Consider the following 18,525-nt stretch of genomic DNA (forward strand, 5'->3'; position numbering starts at 1 on the left):
AATGAAACTGTGCACTGAAACTCTGTGATAAAATGTCACCGTCGAATGGTGACATACGGATGTATCATGTGGATGGATCCAACGACATCTTTAAAGTCTCCAACGGAGCATCATCAAAATATTTTTGGTCTATCGTGACCCATTCAAAACAATACTACAAAGTCTTCTCGCTGATGCCTTTGCCTAGAATCTAGATCCATGGACTGGTTCACTGCCCAACTGTTTCTGAACAAAGAGAACTCGACACAAATGGTGCCGTCCGGGATGGAACAACACTGCCAAAAATCGCCACTTTTCTTTTCTTCCTTTGATTAAAAATAGAACAGTTTTCGATTCTCACCAACACAACGAGAGGATAACGTTGCAACACCCATCGTTTTGTTGAAGTCCTCTTGTCATGCCGTGGAAACTGGAAAGAAACCAGAGCGAGCAAACGCATGTTGTACACGTGCCCACGATCGTGCCCACGCTAGCCAAGAACAAGCGCTCGCAAGCTAGACGTGGAGCGTTCCCGTTCCGTATCATCCCCTATCCAGCACACACAGGCGTAGTCACAGACAACTGGTCGGGCACTGGGGGGCGTTGCCGCTGCCGTGTGCTCTGCCTGCGCTTGTTCGCGACACGGCCCAACATGGCGCCGGGACACGGTTTCCTGAAGGCCGTGGCGCTGATCCTGGCGCCGGTAGCGCTCGCCGTCGCTCTGTACAACTACAATCCCGGGGACTTCTCGCCGGCGCCGATGCCGCCGGAGTACTCGTACGGGCCCGACGTGTCCGCGCCGCGGCACGAGGCGCGCGCGCTGGAGCGCAGCGAGCGCGTGGGAGAGGGGCGGCTCCCGGGCCCGGAGGACCTCGCGTACGACGCCGCCGGCGGGTGGCTGTACACGGGGTGCGCCGACGGGTGGGTCCGGAGAGTGAGCGTTCCAGGCGGGGACGTCGAGGACTGGGCCCGGACCGGGGGACGCCCGCTTGGCGTCGCGCTCGCGGCGGACGGCGGCCTCGTCGTGGCCAACGCGGACATCGTGAGTTCACTACTTGACTGTCCTTCAGGAGTCAGGACTGTGCTCGTGTTACACGCTTGCACTGCTGCTGTACTCGTCTGTGAAGTGAAGTAGAATTATATCTTGACAGGGGCTGCAGAGGGTGAGCCCAGAAGGGAATGTGGAGCTATTGACGGACGCGGCGGAGGGTTCGCGCTGACCGACGGCGTGGATATCGCCGCCGACGGCACCATCTACTTCACGGACGCGTCGTACAAGTACAACCTCGCCAACCACATGGCGGACGTCCTCGAGACGCGGCCCCACGGGCGGCTCATGAGCTTCGACCCGCGCGAACGGGATCGCGATGACGGTGTAGACAAATACGAAGAACAAGAGATCCGTCCATCGACCTGCAAACGCGCACGGAATTTGGTGAGACGACATGGTCAATCAATTATATTACGTAGTAAAATATGGACCAATAAAGTAGATCGTAGTATACGAAAAGGTCTAACAGATATATACTTAGCATAATTTGGATTTTTCTAAATACTTAATTTTTATTATTTACTTCATGTTTAGCTATGTATAAAAAAAATCAAAATAAATTGCAATTTGAAACAAAGAAAGCATATGTAATAATTACATACTACTCCCTCCGTTCCAAAATGTAGATCGTTTTAGCATATTTAGATGCATAGTTTTTAATATGCATCTAGCATACTACTAACTATGCATCTAAATATACCAATATTACTAAATTATGCATCTGAATATATCAAAACGATCTACGTTTTGGAACGGATGGAGTACTTACCAATAGTTGGATGTGCGCCCTACCATTTCAACGATAACATACAAGTAAACACGCACGCTTGGCTAGCAGCGACTGAAATGATTTTTTGTTTTGAGAGAAGAGGAGGGGGGCCCTACTGATTAAATATAAATATAAAAATAATAGAATACAGACTTTGGTGGAAACGTTAGAAAAGGAAAGCGACAAGGAAAGGAAGGTTAACTAATCAAAAGGACAAAAAAAGAAAAGAGCAAAAAGAGCTAAGGGGGGAGATACAGTGCCTGAACGGGTTAAAAGATTTGCAGCTAGACTTCCATCATGGGTAAGCGACTGAAATGATTGTGGCTGGATAAGCACAATCGCAGAATCGTTGTTACAAGATACAACATTTACATACTACCAAAGAAACAACAACATAGATGAAAACAGGCAAATTAAAGTTCATCATAATATCAAATTCATGGCAAAAGTCTCACGCAGATAGCTCATTTATTTCCCATAGATGTTCTTGCAAATGTACATGTAGTGCTTCAATCTTTTCTGGATACTCAGAAAGCTTAACTTTAGAAACACTAAGAGCAAATCATTAAAAACGTGTGCCTCTGTTCATGGAAAAAAAAACACAAGCTGTGAAATAGAAAGTTTTTAAAATAGCAATGCTTTGCTTTGCTGAACCAATAGTAATACCACTAATATTGCAGATGTTTATGTTTGGTACTGCGTACTGTCAAACAACCAGTTTTCGTTTTCCACTAACTATAGGTTTTTGACAAACATTAGGTGTCACAGCCTATGTGTATCACTATATCAGTGTTCCAAAACCCTCTCAGCTGTCGCAGAAAAACACATCTTGATATCCTTTCCAGTGAGGTCTCTGCTCCTAGCAGCTCCAGTAGCTCTCTGCCTGTAGTTACATAATTAATGCATTTCAATGCAATTAGTCACAATTCATTCAAAATGATAACATTTTGTATATCACATGTTGATACTGAAATAAACTAAAATAAGGCCATATCTATTTTCTCTTCCTTCAAAGGAAGTTTAAAGTCAGGCGTCCAACTTTAACATAACCAATGCAGGATGGAAATCTCACTACCTAAAAATGCAAGGACAAATCTCATGAATGATCCCCACTATTATCAATCAAAGAGAACACAGATACTAAAATGCAGGGGAAAATCTCAGGAATGATCCTCACTATCATCCTAAATAAACCATGATGCACTGACAAGATCTATGCGTAACAGGTTTACAATGGATAGACAAATTTTGATGTTTATCTTTAGTACCGACGTACTGTCAAACAATACTGAGGCCTTGTTTACTTCCCAAGTTGGGAGTTGCAAAATTGGCATTTTGCCATAAATGTGACACTGTAGCGTTTCGTTTGTATTTGTGAATTATTGTCTAAATATTGACTAATTAGGCTCAAAAGATTCGTCTCGCAAAGTACAACAAAACTATGCAATTAGTTTTTGATTTTGTCTACATTTAGTACTCCATGCATGTACCGCAAGTTTGATGTGATGGGGAATCTTCTTTTTGCATAGTGTCAAAGTTGGGAGTTAGGAGTGAAGTAAACAAGGGCTGATTTTCCTTGCTATTCAAGCTAATTATAGAATATAGTTTTTTTGACAAACATTAGTTAAGTCACAGCCTATATATATACCACTATCCCAGTGTTCCAAAAAGTTCTAAGCCATCACAAAAGAAAAACACGCATTTATATTTCTTCCTATGTGGGGCTAAAATTCAGAGAGTTCAAATGCATTAAGAGGCTAAAAATGAGTTTCCTTCAGATGGTGCAGCCTGCATTCATAAGCTTCCTGACTATTTTCTCCCTGTTCGTAGACAACAATAAAATTGCCACAAGAAACTATACACGGAAGTGAAGTTTTTTTTTCATATTTTTCTTGTTTCTTCCTTTGCTAGTTGAATAAAAGGGATTCTCTCGGCAAATTAACGTACCCACGCAGGTATCCTTCTCCTGCGCGTCCTATTCATCCACTTCTCCGACATTCCATCTGCCATGAGGAAATGATTGTCCATGCATGTGAGATTGTAATTTTCTATCAGAATATAAAATAGTAATTGATGGAAATGAAAGAAATGCACCTTGCATTTATCTGATTAAAGTGCCATGAAACCTTCTTGGTTTCAGGATTAATAACTACTTTTTTCTTCCCATCATTTCTTCCAAAACTGCATCTTTGCATACAAAAAGGAAAGAAATACGCACATGATGGGAAGAGAGAAGTTGTAGAAACGTTGGACACCAGCCCATCATCTGGCTTCCACACTCTCGCTGACACACCGCGTCACGCAAACTTCATGTGTTAGTAAGGTGAAGAAAAAACTGGATAGAATTTGAGAGCAATGCAACTCACCGCAAAGGAACCTAAACACGTACTCATTCTCTCCAGGCTGAACATGACGATTAACAACTTGTCATTCTCCAGCAGCATGCTCTGCGAGCAGGGTGATCTCCTCTCCTGCCTTCCTATCTGCAGGACACCATATGCAGAGATAAGAGTAGTTAATTCTCTAGAGCTGGTTCATCAGATTGATAAAGAAGGAAATGGCACATGTATAATTAGATTCATTTTCAAATAGAAATATTATTGTCTTGTGCTAGGAAATATCATTTGCATTTCTACTGCTACCTTCAGTAAATCCTTCTTAATGGCTAGTTTCTCTGAAAAAAACACAAACCGAGTGAAAGCGGTAGTAAATAGATGACAAATCCGATAACTGACGACCATATGGTTTCATAGGACAACATTAAGCCACTGCCATGAAGAAAAGAAAGCAGTAGTAATCATCATTTTGTATATGCCTTCATCATTCTGTCTAGATCCATTCACATGGTCACAGAACAAATTATGCATAGGAATCATGGAACATAATATTAGTACATCAGGTACATAAGGAAAAGGAAAAGCTGGTGTCAACGAATATTAGAAAGGTTGGGAATATTCAGAGCACAGCAGAAGGGTTGGAAACAGACAGCGCATAGTAGACTACAGTACGATAACTGAATAGCAGGGAAAAGAGATTGACACTATTCGTAGCAGTAATTTTAGTGAGCAAATGAAAAGCAATGATTACCAAGAGCGAGCAATTTCTTTTATCCAAGAGCTGGCAAACAATTGAGGAGAGAGAGAGGAAAGAGAGAGCAAGGCGCACCTGGCAATGGAGGAACAGCCAGGGACGCATGCTGGAAGCGAGGTAGAGGAGGAAGAGGGACTTGCCGCCGGTGGGTGAGTCGAGAAGCACGCGCGACTCCCGTAGGCGCCCTCATAGCAGATCTCGAAGGGGCCGCTGCGCCGCCGTAGGCAGGCCGCCCGTGCTGAACGGCGTCTTCAACAAAGGCAGGGCTGAACATTGTCACCTCTCAGCACCTTGGTCCACAGACCCGCACCGCTACACCGGCATGACAATGGATCGGGAGGCGCCGGAGATGGAGGTGCCGTCGTCGTACCCCGCTGGCCTAGCCAAGCCGCCGCGCCGGGGCAGGCCACCCCTTACCCCAGCCGGCCTCGTGTGGAAGATGGTGGCGGAGCAGCGGCCACCAAGGCTGGTTCCGTGGCCGTTAAGGCCCGATCCACCCGGTGGGGCACTGACGCGCCCCTGCACAGCCCCGTCGGGTATGCCTGTGCAGGGAGGAGAGAGGAGTGAGGGTGAGAGAGGGCTGGGGGGGGGGTGGCAGCGTGAGGTGCTGGTGCTGCGGGAGGCCGGCCATAACCGAGGCCGGCGATGATCTGCGCTTTGGCCGCATCCGCAGCAGCTGCCGTAATGCTGCCATCTCTCTCTCTATCTTCCCTGGTTCTCCGTCGTTTGTGATCGATGCCTGCATATGTATATATATAGCACAGGCAGACCAACACATACCATCATGCATTGTGTTAGGACTTGGGAGTCGCGGAACTGACTCCAACCGTAACACGCGCGGAGTTAATTAGTTCTTCCGGCTACTGACGTAGGGACGGTATTGTCGAATAGTCACCGGCCCGGACTATCGGCACACAAGTGGAAAAGTAAGTTGTGTGCAAACTTGGAAGGGTTAGATTTGTAATCAAATATAACTCTAATGATCATAAGTTTATAATCATAAAATAATATAATATAAGATAAATAAATGGTCAAAGCGTAACTTGGGAGACTGTGCCGGATCAAATCTAACCTTATTAAAAAAATGGAGGTATCTTGTGTGTTGACGGTTAGCATTCCCAGTTCTGGTTGAACTGCACGCTCTGCTTCGGCATCTTCCTCGCAGGTCCAAATCAGGTGGGGCGCCGTCCTACTCGCCGCCGCCATGGCCGCTGTCTTCCTTGCCAGCTGGTGCTTCTACACACCGCTAGAGGGTGCAGGAGGGCAGCAGTCCGCTGGCGCCGCCGTTGCTGCAGGTTGACGTCGCCACTGTCAGGATGAAGTGCCTCGTGCTGCCGGCCGACACCGGCGAGCTGTACGAGGTGAAGCTGCAGAATTTTTCGCGGCCGTGCTTTAGCACATATTTCATTAAGAAGAAAGTAGTTTACAGACACAATTATGATGCGGCTAAACAGAGCTTGATCAGCACAAGAGAACTAAAAACACATACCAACGAAGACTCACACTGACACCACAGCCAATAGCAAGCAACATTGGGGGAGAAAAACAAACTCAAATCCACGAACCTAAAGAACCCAAACCACCTTACAACAGCAGAAAGATAACAACATCATTATGGATGCACAACAACCACCACACCACCAAAAAATCACGGCGGCAAAGTATCCGCTAGAGCTGAAGAAGAACCACGGTGGCAAAGTATCCGCCTGAATCAAGTAGAGGTGGCAAAGCATCCACCCGAGGAGATCAACCAACATGACCATAGCGGCAAAACATCCGCTAGAGTTCTACGACGGCAAAGTATCCGTGGTATTGGTGGCAAAGCATCCACCCAGATACACGATCGAGAGGGCAAAGTATCCATCCGAATCACAAGCAGCAAGGTAGGGGCGGCAAAGCATCCGCCATATTAACACGACCAGAGCAACCAAAGTGATGTTGAGCAAGAGAAGGGATGGCAGGTTCGGAAGGAGCATCTCCCCGCACCGAAGACCGCGCTCACATGCAGGGACCCAATATCCAAGGGGCGGTGCTCCCAAAACGACGCCTCAAAGGAGGGGGTGATGCCACTAGCGCCATCGTCGTCCAACCAAAATGGTCTAGGTCTTCACCTGGAAAGCTCGCCGAAGAGGACGGAAGAGGGGGAACGGATGACGCCTTCAAGAAGGTAAACAACGCCCACAGGTGTCGCCATCATCAGCCCGCAAGCAGGCCTAGGCTTATGCTCGAACCCCGTTCCAAGGGCACACTGCATTCAGGGAGGCTAGGCGACAGCAGGGGGCAACAACCCACGCTGCCGACCAGCAAAGAAAAAACACTGCAGTACCACCAGATGGCCGACCACCCCAGCCGGCAACAGAGGGCATGACTGCCACTCAGTGCGGGCCGGAAGTAGAGAGGGGCGCAACCACAAATGAGGGGGGGGGCACCGTGGTGAAGCCGCAGAATATCAAGAAGGCCGTTCTCTCTCCCTCTCTCTCATCGCAGCTCCGATCAAGCGGCACGCTCTGGCCTCTGTGGTGTTGACCTCCGGCCGGCGTCGCATGCTACTCCGCGGCGCCATGCTGGTTGCCGTGCTCCATGGCTTCATGCCACTCCGCGGCGTCACGCTGGCGTCATTTCAAACTTTACACCATAGCAAAACTTAGCAGCTAATTCAAAAGCCTTTGCTCCACCTGGAATATCAGATAGTCAATAACCCAACTGTCTTCCCCCTTATCGATTTTCTCTCTGATAGGCCTCTCCAGCAGGACACTTTTTGATAATAGAGGAAACTGAAACAGCCATCCAAATTCAAAGAAGTGAGTAAAGCGCAGGCGCAGTTGCGCAAATGCTAACGAAAAATGGTGTGAAACAAAGAAACAGCTGCGCGAATCATTCTGGTGAAAATTTACCTTGTGAAGATGGAAAGGCTGCTCCCCAATTACCACTGTTATATCACTAGGAATACCAGATGCGCAATACCTGCATAATGGACATACCTGTTATCAGTACTTTTGTTTGGATAACCCAATTTCTAGTTAAACATGTATTGGACAACTTTAACAACATGCATGAAAACAAGTAAAGAATTCATTTCAGTAAAACCATAAAAGATAATTTTCCTGCCAATCCTAAAAAGGATTCACCATAGACTGGCAGACTGCCATGGTATCCCTGGACATGGAACATCGATAGAGTTGTGAATTTTTAACCTTGAGTTAATTGATACGTACAGTTGCTATTTAGAAACATTAAATGCTGTTTAACTGTAAAGGTTATTGAACGAGATCCTCTGCATTACTCTCAACCATGTGAGAGGGACGTCAAACTGCTCTGGCCGTTGAACAGCCATCCGACAGCTCGCACGCTCAGTGAAACACATACATTACCATACGGCCCATAAACAAGCCCGGGTCGACCGTAAGGAGAAGATATATCTGTTTGCTAAGAAAAAAAAAGCGCTTCTCTGGGTGCCGCGCGTCTCGCCGTCGCCTACAACGCCGCAGCCCGCAGGTGTGTCGCGGCTCGCTCGTCACCGTCCACCGCCGCCGGTGCCACGCCTCGCTCTTCGCCGTCCACAATCTTCAGGCTCCTTGCCTTTGTCCCTAGAAACACTAGCATCTGCAACTTGTGTTTGTGCAGCATCATTAGCCTCTTCGCCAACCTGTGATGTAGATGTGGTGATGGAAAGTTCTATCTATCGGTTTCAGTGAGCCATTTATGCTGAAGAGTTGTGAATTTTCAACCTTGAGTTCTAAGATTGTCCTGGCATTGCTTGCTGTTCGTGAAGCGGTGGAAAGCAAGACGCTTCAAGAATGACGACCAGCGAGTTGTCTGAGGAAGAAATCATGATGCATGTGCGGCGGTTATTGGCTGGTGTCCACTCAATGCCAACAATTCCTCAGACTTTGGACGCATTGCATCGCCTGAACCAGGTAAATTGCTTGCTATTACCTCAACCGAGTACTTGTTTGAATTGTGTCTTGTAGAAACTAATCATTTGACTCATGTAGGATGATGTAAATGTATATTTTTCAATGACGCCGCTCCCTACTCTGAATCCGCCGAACTACGCGCCGAAGTACTAAGTGCCAAGTCATGCACGGCAGGCAGATCCTCGAGAGGGGGAAACAGGCTCCAGTTCTTTGTCCTTCAACTCTGACGACTTCGAGTTGGTGCCGAGGAACTCGAGCAAGATCGGGTCTTCGTCGTCTGCTCTCAAGGCATCAGTAATGAAAGATGTTGATGAGCTGATCCCGCCACCACCACGCAAGAAGAGGACTGCTGCTCGCAAGATGAAGAGTATTTTGGCCCCTTAAATGGATTTTGGTAATTTAATGACACAAGTTTAAGTATCTAATAAAGTTTCAAGTGCATAAACAGGTTTAAAAGGATTATTGCTCATGGAGCACTTGTGATTGACCCCACAAAAGAAAATGAATAGATAAACGGCAAACTTTGAAGACTAAATTTATTTTTTGTTTGAATTTGAATATAGGAATGCCACACTATTAAGAGGATGCATGATCTCTAATCTTTACGTTGAAAAAGTTGCTCAAGATGACCTAACAAACCTATGAGAGACACCTTTGCACCTACACATCACATGGGGATACTTAGAATGGTGCTAACTTGAGAGTTCCGGAATTTTCCAGAAAATCTTCCGAAATATTCCAGAGATTACAAAGTTTCCGGAGAAGTTCCGGAGGTCTAGATTTTTCCGGAAAGTTTTCCGAAAGTTTTTGAAGAAAGTTCCGAAAAATTAACCCCCAACGGCTAGTTTTGGGATGAAGGGTATAAATACCCCCTCACCCCCTCCCATAGAAGCTCTCTCGCCCTCTCACTGACTTGTGCTATTCACAAACATTCAAAGCTCCTCTTTACTCTCCTGTTCGCCTTTAGGTGAAGATTTGGTGGGGGATTTAAGGAGGGATTCAAGGGAGAGCGAGGGAGAGTGCTAGTGAGCTTAATCTCCATCTCTTGAGCACCTTGTTCTTCGTCAAGCTGGTGGTTCCGCATTTGTTACTCTTGGAGCTTCAAGCTCCTAGCCGGCTAGGCATTGCCCGTGGAGCATCAAAGGATTGTGGCTGCCTCGGGAAGTTTGTATTACCCCTACGATTGAGTAAGTGACTCTAGCTTGATCTTTGTGGTCGCTAGAGGGAGAAAAGTGGCTTAGGAGTGAAAAGCCCACCCTTCATGAGTCCTCAACGGAGACTTAGGCTTCAAGGTGTGAAGCTAAACTCCTGAAAACAAATCCTTGTGTCTCTTGTGCTTGTTGTTCTTAAATTCGTTCATATTTAAGCATAGAATATATTTCTAGGGTTTAGGCTCGATCTACATTTGTAGCAAGTTTCCAGCTATTCTATCATGTGCCAAAAGCCTAGAATAACCTGTTGCATAACCTATATTCGTCAATTTACTTTTAGCAAATTTTTCTTGAGGTTGTAGTTCAAATCTTTCAATCTTCGAAAAAATCTGACAATTTCTCTGGATCTCCGAAAATTTTCGGAAGTCGTTGATGTTGTGATTGGATCACTCGAGAACTCTTGGATGATTCATTGGTTGAAGAGCAACATTTGGCTGAGATGAAGGGATTACACCGTCGCCTTGGAGAATATACTGAGGTAATCCATCTGTGACTTGTGCCTTTTTTGAAATTGTAACTCGTATGCACAAACTTACTTGGTATAATCCTTTGTGTAGCAACTAGCAACTCGACCAAGGAAAAAATCTCACCTGTTGCATGATGTCACCAGTGCTATCATCAAGTTGAAGAAAACCCAAGAAGAATTCGCCAAGGAAAAGGCTTACAGCTCCAAATTGCAAATGCGGTTTGATTCTGTCACGACTGAGTGGCGGAATGAAATCGCCAAGCACAATGAGGAGAAAGACAAGCGGATGAAGAAGAATAGGGATCTGGCCGCCAAAAACAGAGGTACCAAATATGAATCCATTAGCTTGAGTATTTACTGATACATTGTACTTGAACTCCCTTGATGCTTATTATGCTTTGTGAACTTTGCAGAGCTGGAAGTCCATCTTATGCAGGAGCAAAGTTCCCTCGTGGATTGGACAAATGGAGTATACCGGCTCACTGAGGAACTCCAGCAAATGAAGGAAGCATATGAAGAATTGCAGAGCACCCACGACAAGGCATGCAAGCAACTGGAGGATGGGCCTTATATACACGGGGACATACACGGGGATAGGATTACATGTCGGAATTATAAGAAATCCTAGTCGATTACAACAAAAGGAGTCATACTTGGGTTATATCGAGTACTTTCCATCTAAACCGACTAGTTCTATATCAAGTATAGAGTCCTATGCCGTCTTGCACCATAGTCTCTAAGGAATGTCCTACCCCTAACTTGGTGTAGTCCATGTGTCGTCAGTAGGCCCATGGATGTTAGTCCGACATATGGTGCCTTCTTCTGTGGCCCCTTTCACCTGTGGTGCCTTCTTCTTTACTTGACATATTCCTATGGATACTATTTATGATGATAAACCGCCTATCACACATGTCTACATATGTGCTCGGTGGGTTATTGAGCCATCTTATTTTGATGGGCCTTCTCTTAATGAGCCATCTTATCCAGATGTGCCATCTTTTCTTGATGAGCCATCTTCTCCTGCTGCATCACCTTTTCCTGCTAAGCCATCTTCTCTTGTTGAGCCCTTCACCTGAGCAGCTTCTTGGACGTGGTCATCGTCACTGTTGGCCTCCTGATTGGTACTCTCTTGCTGCTTTTGCCATCCTTTCCGAGCTGAAATCTTATCGTGATCTTCATAAGGAATGGCAGCACACGATGGTTGAGGAGACTACTGCTCTTGAATGCACTGGCATGTGGGATCTTGTACCGCGTCCTCCACATGTTCGCCCTATTACCTGTAAGTGGGTTTATAATGTTAAGACCCACTCTGATGGTTCTCTTAAGCACTATAAGGCTTGTCTCGTTGCTTGCGGCTTTTAGCAGGAGCATGGACGCGACTATGATGAGACCTTTGCTCCTGTTGCTCACATGACCACTGTTCGCACTTTTCTTACTGTGGCTTCTATTCGTGAGTGGTCTATCTCTCAGCTTGATGTGAAGAACACCTTTTGTTAATGGTGAGCTGCATGAGGTGGTGTATATGCAGCCACCACTTAGATATTCTATTCCCGAGGGTATGGTTTGTTGTCTTCGTAGCTCTCTCTAAGGCCTCAAACAGGCTCCTCATGCTTGGTTTCAGCGTTTTGCTTATGTGGTCGCTGCTGCTAGTGCTCATGATCCTGCTCTTTTTCTGCATATTTCGTCTCGTGGTCGGACTCTTCTTCTTTATATTGATGATATGATCATCACTGGAGTTGATTCTGAGTATATTGCCTTTGGGAAGGCACGTCTCAATGAGTAGTTTCTTATGTCCGATCTAGGTCCACTTCATTATTTTCTTGGGATTGATGTTTCTTCCACACCTTACGGCCTGTAACTATCACAAGAAAAGTACATTCAGAACCTTCTTGATCGTGCTTCTGATGGTCCGTCTTCTCCAGATGTGCCATCTTTTCATGATGAGCCATATTCTCTTGCTGCATCACCTTTTCCTGCTGAGCCGTCTTCTCCTGTTGAGCCCTCTTCTTCTGATTCTGCGGGGTAGTTGCACTGTTTGATATCCTTTTGACTCAAAAGACGGCCTGCAAGTGTCACTGTACAAGTGCATGTCCACCTGCTTTGCTGCTCATGCATGGTTAGATTTGGCTGAGCTGAGCTCGCTGCTGTGCTGCTAGGCATATCATGACCTTGAGCTACCTTGTTTCTGATGGCATGAAGATTCTGGCCATACCAGCAGTCCATTACTAGCTAATTTTAGGACTGAATTACTGAGAATGAACAATATAATCCCTATCATGGCACATGATTTAGGAGAGGGACATTAGTTAGCGAGATCCAGGAGGAGATGAATGAAGATTATGGGAGTCGGTTCATGATCAGCCATCAGCCCGAACTGAAAGAAAGGAGATGGTTACATGAAGGTTATTTCTTGCCCTTAAAAAAAATCAAGGGGAGATGAAAATGATAGGCCCGTAGCTAGGCCCATCTGCTTGTGCTGCGTCCGGGGGGGTCTCGTGCGACGATAGCACGAGTCGCTCACGTGCATGGCAACTGACAGAACACTCCCAAATGGATCCCTTCCTCGGAGGACATGATGAAGATTAATGTTGATGGGGCGGTCTCTCGGTTGGCAAGCAAGGGAGCTGTTGGGGCGATTTGCAGGGATCAACAAAGAAATTTTGTCGCTGCCAGTGCTGTAGTGTGGGATGACCTTAATGATCCTACTACTCTCGAAGCTCTGGCCTGTAATGAAGCTATGTGCTTAGTAGAAGACTGCAGCTTGAAAAAGTTCAGTGTGGCCTCAGATTGCTTGGAGGTAATCAATAATATAAGAGGGAAATCAAAGTGCAAGTATGTGGTAATCGTTGAGGAGATTTTATCCAGACGAAGCAACTTCAACCATGTGGAGTTTTGTCACGAAGGCAGGAAGTGTAATACTGATGCTCATAACTTAGCTAAGCTAGCTTCACAAGTAGAGAATTGGCCTTTAGTTATGGTTGGTAGGGTGCATATCTCCCGAAAATCCATCCGGAATAAATCAACCGGGACAAAAGGAGGTCTTTAGTCCTGGGTCTTTCAACCGGGAGTAAAGGTCACCCTTTAGTTCTTAACCGGGACTAAAGGGCCTACCACGCCAGGCGTGGGACAGGCCCTTTACTCCTGGTAAAAACAACCGGAACTAAATGGCCCCCTGGCGCCTGAAATTTTCATGCATCACGTACGTAGTACCGCGACCCTTTTGTTAACCTTTAGTAGTTGAGACTTTTTTTATAATGAAATCAACTAGTATTTAAATGAATGAAATTTGTAATTATACAATTACTATATATATACACAATTCAACTAGTGCAAATCGATCTTAATTAGCGCGTATTATACATACAAATAAATCAAACTATATATCTACAATCTTTCCGTCGAGGTGTTGCTCTGAGCGTCTAATTGTCGTCCATCGTAATAAATTCTCCTTTTAGATTTACCACCTTGTCCATTAGGAATCCAATGAGACCTTCACATATTGCCGCTACTCTTTCTTCCTTCAAGAGTCCTTGTTGAATACTTAGCATCTATAATTTGAAAATTTGTGAATGTTACACGAACAATTAAATATAAGGAGCTAGAAAATAATTAACTAGTAATAGTTTTATTTTACGTACTTTAAAGTTGTGCGGTGTCATCTTTAGTCCCTTGGGTCCCATAAAACTATGCATGTGCTCACAGATGTAGTAGCCACATAGATTATTCCCGGGTTCCTGTCTTAAGCACTTCAGTGCGGAAAAAAATAAGTTATGAAATATTCGTGTTATACAATGTAATAAATGTGCAGGCTTCATACGTACCGGGAAGTCTGTGTTCCATGTAAGTTTTTCTTTGAATGGACCTTTGTTGGGGACCGCCCCACAACGCACCCTGAACGAGGCTGGCGGAAACCTTTTCTCTAAACCGGCTCTAATCTCGTCACTTTCCCTTTTTACGAAGCTAACGATTAACCGAAGTTAACTAGTGCGAAGATGCCCATTCTATGATTTTGTAGGCAAAGATTCCCGAAGTTGAAGCCCCCATGGAACTCCCAGCAACTTGACTTCGGGAAGGTTCCGTGACCAAAGCCCGAGGTTAGCTGACTTCGACCGAAGAAGGTAGAAAGCATACGGAAGCTTGCTCAACCCTGACGAAGCTTACGAATGGGGAAGGAAGTAATCAAGACAGCCCTGGGACCACATTACTGTGGGGTAGATCTGTAATAAGAATCTTGGAGAGGGTTAGAAATGTAATCTCGCTGTGAAAGCGACATTTTGAGTAGGGGTCAAGTTACTATCCAGTACAGAATATACTTAGGATGTAGTTGTTGAGTGTGGGTATAACGGGAATGCGGAAATGTAACTTTATGGCCCTATAAAGGGAGGTGAACCGTCCCCCCTGAAACGGTCATTATTCATTGATAGGATAGCTACTGAAACACTTGCTTGAGCAGCAATTGCCTTCGTGTATTAAAACACCCCAACTGTTGTTTGGTCGAGTCGCAACAACCTTTGTGTGTCCTTATGAATTGTTTCCATGCGCTGCGGATTAGAATAATGAATGATATAGTGTAACATGGATAAAATTTAGGAAACAAACTTTTGCATAGAGATAAAGGTCTAGAATTATTACAAGCCTAGCATGTCTTGCATGTCTTGGTACTCCACCGGATCTTTCCTCAACGAATCGAAGACAGTGACGTGGCTTCTTTCAGGCTCAATTATAATAAGGATCCAGTGGAAGCTGCGTATGTAAAATGTTCATGCATATTAGAGCTAACTAACATTAATCATGTAAGGAAAAAGACAATGAAAGTAGACGGTATACACACACTTACTTGAAGTTGTATGGAAGTAGTATGAAATCCTTGAATGTTTGTTTGTCTAGGAAATTGTATACTTCCACCAAGGTTTTTTCCGACGATAATTGTATATATTTTTGGTTAACTAAGGATGAATCCATGAAGACAATATGTAGGTATGCCTCTCGTCGGCACGTCTGAATTAGCATCCTACATAAAATGAAAGATGAAGTTAGTACGGTGACGCACGCAAAAAAATACTGATATGAGCAAAAATTTACATGTAGAGATAAACGGACACTTACAGAACCCAAGCGCTGATCAGAGAGACGTCCAGGGCATCATGATGGTACACTTTGTATATATCCTTGAAGTCTAGCCATAGAACTTTCTCACCTTCGCCGTAAAAATCTATCGGTTTTACCTTAAGGCCGAATATCTCCCTCGAGTCGGTGGACACCATCATGTACCATTGATGGAATTCGTACATCTTTGTTGATAGCTTCCGTACCAACGAAGGCCTTACCAGAGGTTTGCCTAGCTCATAAGTCCATCTTGGCTCAGGGAGCGGTGCAATTAGCGTCTCAACTTGCCCTAAACATTCATCAAGTCCCAGACCTGTTTCTTGCATGAATTTCAATACTTCTCCTTGTTGATCCAAGGGCATTGCTTCTACCCTTTAAGCGTCTTTCTTTGATAAATGCTCGAGGTCGGGGACAGCACCACTGGAAGATGACTTCCCTTTCCTTTTGTCCCTTTCATCAGCCTTTACTAAAGCCTGTTCATAGTTTGATAAGAGTGGTATCCTTTTCTTGGCTCCTTCTTCCATCTTGATAAAAAAGTTTAAATCTCTTCGATTTACTAGCGGTGGCTCCATCTCCCTTGCTTTTTTTTCTTTGGCTTGTTTCTTGAACCACTCACTGGCCTCTCGTTGGATTTCTACCCACTGTTCCGCATGAGTCATTGCCTCCCAGCGTTCCTTACGAGTCACTTCAGGATCCTTTGTTTTCTTCTTTCTCTGCCTTTGCTTAGGAGGCGGTGCTCGTGACTTCTTTAGTGGTGCTGCAGGTTCCTTCATCGGGGCTGCTCTTGGTCCCGGCGACGGTGATCGGGGAGGGGTGTTGTTATTATCATCGTCGCTCCCACCACCAGGATGTGGTGGAGATGGAGACCTTGATATAGCAGGTTGTGCAGGAGATGACAGTCTCGAGCTATGAGGAGAAGGTCGCTGCTAGGATCTACGGGGAGTGGTCTTGAGCTCTGAGGAGATGGCTCCGTGCCAGGAATGATTATGTAGCATTTTCGCCATAGAATGATCCCATGAAGCGATTCTGCCAGTGTCCTTTCCCCGTCGCCTCCCGGGAGGTTGATCTCTAGACCTTCATATTGGCTATCAACAATTTGCTCTATGCGGACGCTGGCGTAGCCAGGTAGAATCTCCATGCCATGACTGCTCTGCCCCGCAAGGGTTGGTAACGCACTCCCGTATGCTACCTGTACATATAGCAGAAGTAAACAAGTTATTAAACTCCGATCACGAGGCGTGGATCAATTGACAAGATTGCATAAATATTATGTATAAGTATACCTTAACAGTGAGGTTGCCGACCGGTGCATGCAACTCACATGTGGTGCATTGCGTGATGGCATCCACGGGGATCCGTTGCTCCTCCATGGGTAACCTGGGCGTCTGCGCATCGGGGACTCTATAGAAGCACAACTGCTCAAGAGGCGTTGAGAAGGGTTGGCATAGTTTGGATTCGGCAATGCTCCAGATTGAGCCAACTTTGCAACTGCGTGGGCCACTCGATGATTGATTTCCTCCAACATTCTTTCTTCTTGTGCCTGCACTTTGGATTCTAGCATCTGCCGCTAGCTCTCCTCGATCTGTTACTTTCTTCACTTGCGGCTTCTGTAAGATGCGTTGTCGCCTCGGAAAGCAAACTTCCATGGAATGACCCCGAACCCTCGGCAACGTCCTGGGTACTTGGGATTACCGAGGGCCAATGTGAGCTCATCATTCTCTCAGTCCACCTTCAACCTCCCAGCCTTAGAATCTTCAATGTTCTTCATAAGACGTTCGGCCTTCTCATGTATTGTGTCATTGAATATCAACGTCCCATCCTCTTGGCTCAGGGAGCCTCCATGAGCGTAATACCCATTTTTTGATCGTTCAGGCCATTCAATAGTCGCAGGTACGATTCCCCGTTCGATCAGATCTTGTTCCATCTTCCTCCATTTGGGAATTACTGTGCCATAACCACCTCGCCCTAGATGATGATGGTACCCCTTCTAACTAGAATTTGTAGTGTTGGTCAGGATCTTTTTCACACCGTCTTCACTCCTCTTATATTCAACAAATGCCTCCCAGTGGTCCCTGAACTTTGGCCACACATTAAAGTATGGAGTTCGGCCCTTCTTAATGTAGTTGGCATTCATCATCTTCTTGAATGTCTGGAATTATGTAGCCATCTTCTTCAGCGCATCCTTTTCAATATATCCTTCGGGGAATGTGAAATGTCTCTTGACATCTTCCGACAGCATAATCTTTTGTCTCCGGGAGCGCGTATGGATTAGTGCTTCTGCCCTTCCATTCTCTGATGCTGATAGGCACGTTGTCCCTTACGATTGCCCCGATCTGACTCACGTACTTCTTTGCTACTTTCTCGGGAGCAACTGGCCTGCCCTCTTCTATTACTTCCGTGATGACAAGCCTCCCTTCCATCACCTTTGTACGACCTTGGGTCTTCTGCCCTTGCATCGATCCAGAGGGTTAACAGTTCAAGATTCGTTAATTAGTACGTAGTAGTAATGGTGGCGTGAAACAATACAATTTATATATACCTCGCCGGAACCTTCCACCACGGCAAGGTGTTGCTGGGCTCATGCACTTCATTCCCATCGGTGAACATGTTGAGGAACATGTCCGCATGGGTGCCCTCTTCATCGGTGTTCGATATTGGAAGGTTGTCGCCACTACCATCACCAGCGATTATCTGCTCCATGAGATACCTTGCGGTCTCGTTGTCTGCCATTTCAACTACAGATAGAAACATACATGGAATCATACATGACAGTCGTAGAAATCATCTTAGTTATGTGTACGTAAGGGTATATACATGAAATCATAAAATAACATGAATCCCACGGAGTCCGGAATGTTTATACAAATTTCAACAAATTAGTAGTACTTTGTACGAATTTCTACCAAATTTCTACTAATTTATACATATTTATTGGA

The 18,525-nt window shown here is 45.4% G+C and overlaps 1 pseudogene; it reads left to right on the forward strand.

Moving 5' to 3' along the window:
• The first annotated feature begins 346 nt into the window (after positions 1-346).
• The window catches only part of LOC140221198 (uncharacterized), a 30,107-nt pseudogene continuing 11,928 nt past the window's right edge, over positions 347-18,525 (forward strand).

The sequence above is a fragment of the Setaria viridis genome, chromosome 9, assembly GCF_005286985.2.
Source record: "Setaria viridis chromosome 9, Setaria_viridis_v4.0, whole genome shotgun sequence".
Classification (NCBI taxonomy): Eukaryota; Viridiplantae; Streptophyta; class Magnoliopsida; order Poales; family Poaceae; genus Setaria; species Setaria viridis.